Consider the following 7,013-nt stretch of genomic DNA (forward strand, 5'->3'; position numbering starts at 1 on the left):
TGTAGGCCTACACATTATGCAACCCAAACAAACTGATTAGAATGCAGGCTTACTATTGTCACAGTCATGTTTACACATTTTGTTGCACTCCCGCTTTCCTCCAAATGGTAAAATCCTCTAATCTCGTTAATGTTGATGATAGAATCAGTCATTCAATTGTCAGGAATGGCTCAATTCCGGTATACGGCATGTTCTGACTAGCAGTGCTGTTGTCAGCATCACTCATCTATTTTCACTTCTTGTTGCAGTGCAGTTAAAAACGTTTAGGCTTTTATGAGCCTCAAAGTCCCTCACTCATTTAACTCTGGAGGAGGGCCAATGTCATATCATTTAACTCTGGAGGAGGGCCAATGTCATATCATTTAACTCTGGAGGAGGGCCAATGTCATATCATTTAACTCTGGAGGAGGGCCAATATCAAATCATTTAACTGGAGGAGGGCCAATATCATATAATTTAACTCTGGAGGAGGGCCAATGTCATATCATTTAACTCTGGAGGAGGGCCAATGTCATATCATTTAACTCTGGAGGAGGGCCAATGTCATATCATTTAACTCTGGAGGAGGGCCAATATCAAATCATTTAACTGGAGGAGGGCCAATATCATACAATTTAACTCTGGGGGAGGGCCAATATCATATAATTTAACTCTGGGGGAGGGCCAATATCATATAATTTAACTCTGGGGGAGGGCCAATATCATAATTTAACTCTGGAGGAGGGCCAATATCATAATTTAACTCTGGAGGAGGACCAATATCATATCATTTAACTCTGGAGGAGGGCCAATATCATATAATTTAACTCTGGAGGAGGGCCAATATCATATAATTTAACTCTGGGGAGGGCCAATATCATAATTTAACTCTGGAGGAGGGCCAATATCATAATTTAACTCTGGAGGAGGGCCAATATCATATCATTTAACTCTGGAGGAGGGCCAATATCATATAATTTAACTCTGGAGGAGGGCCAATATCATATAATTTAACTCTGGGGAGGGCCAATATCATATAATTTAACTCTGGGGGAGGGCCAATATCATATAATTTAACTCTGGGGGAGGGCCAATATCATAATTTAACTCTGGAGGAGGGCCAATATCATAATTTAACTCTGGAGGAGGGCCAATATCATAATTTAACTCTGGAGGAGGGCCAATATCATAATGTAACTCTGGACTAGGGCCAATATCATATAATTTAACTCTGGGGGAGGGCCAATATCATAATTTAACTCTGGAGGAGGGCCAATATCATAATTTAACTCTGGAGGAGGGCCAATATCATAATGTAACTCTGGACTAGGGCCAATATCACTTATCATTTTTAATGATCCATCTCTGGACAATAAACTAGAATGTATTTTCCATGATGTCTCACCTCCCACTAAAATCAACAACATGATATATCATATATATCTTAACAATATATGCCCTTTCACAGACACTTTCATCCTAAGCAATTCATAGCAGTACATGCATACATTTTTGTATGGCAGCAGGTATTGAACCCACAATTATTGCGTGGCAAGAGACATGCTCTACTAACTGAGCCAAACAGGAGCACCGTGACGAGGATGACAATGATAATGATGATGAATATGAGCAAAATGATGATGATCTACTCACTTACATCACACTATCTTTGTCCATTACAGCATTTACGACATGTCAACATATCAATTGTGTACTCTACTGCATTGGAGAGGATTCATTTACCGTCACCTTAATCTCAATCTAATCCATTTTCTGTGTGAAAAGTGATTTAATTCCAGGAATGGACACAATTAAGACATTTTCTTTCCCTTGAGTCTCATAATTATTTCTTATGTTTTTATCTCTGTTAGAGAGGCAAATAACTCTCATTTCTCTGTTACTTGTGCCAGAAAATAATTACAGACTGTCTCTACAGTCAGTTTCTACATTGCTTTCGGAAAGTATTCAGTCCCCTTGACTTTTGACGCATTTTGTTAAATTGCAGCCTTATTCTAAAATGGATAAGAAAAAAACTAAAATCAATCTACACACAATACCCCATAATGACAATGCGAAAATAGGTATTTTAGATATTAGATATTTTTGCAAATGTATTCAAAATAAAAAACAAATCCCTTATTTGCATAAGTATTTTTTTGCTATGAGACTTGAAGTTGAGCTCAGTTGCATCCTGTTTCCAGTGATCATCCTTGAGATGTTTCTACAACTCGATTGGGAGTCCACCTATGGTAAATTCAATTGATTGGACATGATTTGGAAAGGCACACACCTGTCTATGTAAGGTCCCACAGGATTGTGTCGAGGCACAGATCTGGGGAAGGGTACCACATTTCTGCAGCATTGAAGGTTCCCAAGAACACAGTGGCCTCCATCATTCTTAAATGGAAGAAGTTTGGAACCACCAAGACTCTTCCTAGAGCTGGCCACCCGGCCAAACTGAGCAATCGGAGGAGAAGAGCCTTGGTCAGGGAGGTGACCAAGAAACCGATGGTCACTCTGACAGAGCTCTAGAGTTCCTCTGTGGAGATGGGAGAACCTTCCAGAAGGATAACCATCTCTGCAGCATTCCACCAATCAGGCCTTTATGGTAGAGTGGCAAGACGGGAAGCCACTCCTCAGTAAAAAGACACATGGCAGCCTGCTTGGAGTTTGCCAAAAGGCACCTACTGTAAAGACTCAGACCATGAGAAACAAGATTCTCTGGTCTGATGAAACTAATGTTGAACTCTTTGGCCTGAATGCCAAGAGTCACATCTGGAGGAAACCTGGCAGTATCCCTACGGTGAAGCATGGTGGTGGCAGCATCATGCTTTGGAGATGTTTTTCAGCTTCAGGGACTGGGATCGAGTCAGGATCGGAGATAATGATAAACGGAGCAAAGTACAGAGAGATCCTTGATGAAAACCTGCTCCAGAGCGCTCAGGACCCCAGACTGGGGTGACGGTTCACCTTCCCAACAGGACAATGACCCTAAGCATATAGCCAAAACAATGCAAGAGAGGCGTGCGTGGCCCAGCCAGAGCCCGGACTTGAAACTGATCGAACATCTCTGGAGAGACCTGAAAATAGCTGTGCAGCAACGCTCCCCATCCAACCTGACAGAGCTTGAGAGGATCTGCAGAGAAGAATGTGAGAAACTCCCCAAATACAAGTGTGCCAAGCTTGTAGCATCATATCCAAGAAGATTCAATGCTGTAATCACTGCCAAATGTGCTTGAACAAAGTACTGAGGAAAGGGTCTGAATACTTATGTAAAACATTTTTTTTTTTAATTAATTAACTTTCTTTTTTTTCTTTTAACTGTTTTTGCTTTGTCATGATGGGGTATTGTGTGTAGCTTGATGATGGGAAACACTATTGAATCAATTTTAGAATAAGGATGTAATGTAACAAAATGTGGAAAAGGGAAGGGGTCTGAATATTTTCCGAATACACTGTATATGTCTCAATGTTATGGTTGTTCTAAATTATTCCCCTTTGTCTTTTATACAATAGACCATATGTGCAACATGATCAACTCTCTTTTTTTGTAAAAACAAAACAAAAACTGTGTATTATAAAATTGAATTGACATCAGTTGGCTAGTTGAACAGGATATTCACTCCCCTCCCCCCAAAAAATGTCAGGAGATTAGTTTGATTTAATCCCTCAACTTCACGTTTTAAACCCTTTATCATTTGATATCTCATTTTTTTAGTGACAGCGTATTTGGACCTGTGCCTAAAAGCATGAACAATAAAATACAACAATCCTTCACTCTCCTGGGGACCGTAGGCTGCTGTTGTCTATGATCTCTAAACCACATATTCTACACAGCTCATACTCTTACGCATCAAAGATCGTGAATATCAATGAGTTGTACTTCTCCTTTTGAGTACCTCCGTTTAAAGAGTAGTGCGTACATCAACACAATTGTGTTTTCTGTTAAATCCCTCAACTGTTTGACTGTACTACGTAAATATGACGGGACTCTATTTAAAATGCACTGGCAATAAGAGTGGAACAGTGGCGGATGCAATATATTTAATCAATCTGGCAGTCACACAGGTTTTGTGTAGATTTTGTACTGGTGGTCGTTGTGTTGACAGCCTCAAACTAGTGCCTATGCCACCCCTATACTAAGAGGAAGTACACAAAAATAGCTCTTTATTTTAGGACTTTGTTTACACCGATTTGAAAGGCTTGGGAGGCATGGGGTCCCGGCTGGGGTTGAGGTCATTTCCGATCTTTCTTTTTAATCACGTCAAATGAGAACAGAGAACAGATGATTCCTCTGGTGGTGTGGCACAGAGTGACCCAAGCCAGACGCTGAACTTGGGTTGGCAGATGGGGGCACTGCATGCTTCTGTCTCGCTCAAATCACTCCATCCATCTGCACAGGCAGAATATATATCATTTTAAAAAGGGGAACCAACATTCACAGCTGTGGTGTGTTCAGTGTGGAGCTACTAGCTGAACTTATCCAATAAGAACACACAGTTGCAAAATGTTTAACTATGGTGTGCCAAATAGAACACAACCATGACATGCAACTTCAGAGATGCACAAGGACTACGGTATCTGGCCACCTGGTGGCGCCAAAGCCCTCAATTGAGAATCACCAACTAAACTGATGGTGCCTTGTATGAGACAGCCAGGCCTTGTACCCCACACAAAGCACAGTGGTCAGGTGCTTTGTCTGCTAGCTGGCGGGAACACTTTATTATTTTGGAGAAAGATCAGAATAGGACAGCTGTTGGTGTATTAGTTGGATGACACTTTCATTCATTAGGGTTAAATTGAAACAATAAGAATCACAGATGTGTCCAATCATTGCTTTTCACAAGGGAACTGAAGACAGAGAACTTTCTGTAATAAAAACAGCCCTAAAGTATGCCTATCCTGATGATAGTTGGGATTTACATACAATTTTCCCTTTCTTAGATTACTCCATTCTTAAAGCTGTCGCATTTATATTAGTGCTGGTTCCCGCTGTTGCATTGCAGCAAAAAACTAATCATTTTAAAGAGTTTGTTCATAGAGTCCCAAAGTGGAGGTGTCATAATACCCATAAAACCTAGCGGTCAAACAGGGAAATGTTTCCAATTGTTTTTTCCATCATTCATTTTTCACATAGGGGATTTTAGAAACACTTCAAATAAAGGGCTGTGTTTTGTGTATGCTTACTCTCACGTGATGTTTTGAAAATCATGTAAATCTCTCTCGGACAAGGTGACTTTTATCAATATATTATGAATCCCTGCAAGCTCCTGCATAGCTGATGCCTTTGCTAACAGGTATTGTGTCAATTTAAAACTTGCACAAGACAGTTCACAGAATTGTCTATTTAAAGAAATGTAGCCTATTTATTCATTACTACATTTAGCTAACATTAGATAATTAATCCAGAGATTCTTACTTTAGCGTTGATTGGGAAGTCTCATCCAGACCATCATGGGATTTGTAGTTCTTAATGATAGACACACAGCTAATTAGCATTTATTTTGGGGGGGAGTAAATACAGTCAAATATATTGATAAAAGTCACCTTGCCCTAGAGAGATTTACATGGTTATAAAAACGTCAAGCCAGGGTAAGCCTACACAAAACACAGCCCTTATTTTAAGTGTTTCTAAAATCCCCAATGGGAAAAATGAATGGTGTCAAAATGATTGGAATCATTTCCCTGTTTGACCTCTAGGTTATATGGGTATTATGACTCATACTGTGGTACTCTATAGCCTTTTCTAATGTTATGCTCATATTCTCTTTTTATCTATCGGCCGCAAGCTGCTGATACTGTAGTTTAGTAGTAGCAGGAGCTAAAGAATCCTTTCAATTAAAACATGCGTTCATTGGGATGTGGGATTATTTGGCCCTGATTTAGCCTGCTGGGGTTTCATCAGAGTGTGCTCTGCTCAGGGATTAAGCACATAGGACCTGCTTAATCTTGGCTACAGATTACAGTGTTCTCCTAAGGCCTGCCCTGTTTGCCTAGGCTACCCACAAACCCACCCACATGGATGACAGACAGATGATAACGCTCCAATGGGACATTTGTGCTTAGTGCTACGTATCGTTTACTTCACTTCAGACATGTCCACTCGCCTCATACCTTGACTGGAATGTACTTACAATACATGCATATGGCGAAGTGTGCATGGATGGATGTTCATGCGATTTAAATCAGGAAATGATACTGTGTTAGTAATACTGTGTAATGTATGTAGCCTGCGTTCCATTAAATCACTACTTAGAGATTTGATGGGTTGAGGGAATTGGTTTAAACGATGACCTGCTAGTTCCATTGCATGAATCTACTGCTTACCTAACAATGGTTGGCTACTGCGCAGTTCACGTGTGGCGCGTAGTGATTTCTGATGTCCTACCTCAACAAGTCCTTACCCTATGCCCATCGTGGCAGCCCTGTGTTGCACGGCTCGAGTGCCGTGGACAACATGAATCGAGTCACGTTTTTCCCAAACAATCTTATCAAGAGAAGGGTTTTACCCACCATCTTGGTTGGTTATTAATCAGGAGTGCTGACGTGCACTCCCACCGTGCACGCTAGTGTGTGTACACGCCCCCTGGACATAATCTGCCCAAATATCAGTGACAACAGCCCAGCTGTTGGAGAATCCTCTCAGGATCATCGTTGGACTGGAGCGATAGAGGGGAACCGACCGGGAGTAGGAAAAGAGTATCACCTGTAGCATTTTGCGCACAGTAAATGTGTGTGTGTGTGTGTGTGTGTGTGTGTGTGTGTGTGTGTGTGTGTGTGTGTGTGTGGAGCCATATATACACTAGAAATATATGGCCCTGTGTGTTTAGCTGTGCATGTGTTTGTGCATAAGTGGGTGTGCCCAGAAGTGATTCCCTCAACCCATCCCCACTTGGTTGACCATACGGTACATACATTGTGGACACAGCCACTGCTGCCACATGCAATAAACAGAGAATGACCTGCTACAGCAGATATTACATTTGACATATTCCTCACATTATTGATACATGTCTTGCTAATGGGGTAAAGAC

Source organism: Oncorhynchus keta, chromosome 30 (genome assembly GCF_023373465.1).
Source record: "Oncorhynchus keta strain PuntledgeMale-10-30-2019 chromosome 30, Oket_V2, whole genome shotgun sequence".
Classification (NCBI taxonomy): Eukaryota; Metazoa; Chordata; class Actinopteri; order Salmoniformes; family Salmonidae; genus Oncorhynchus; species Oncorhynchus keta.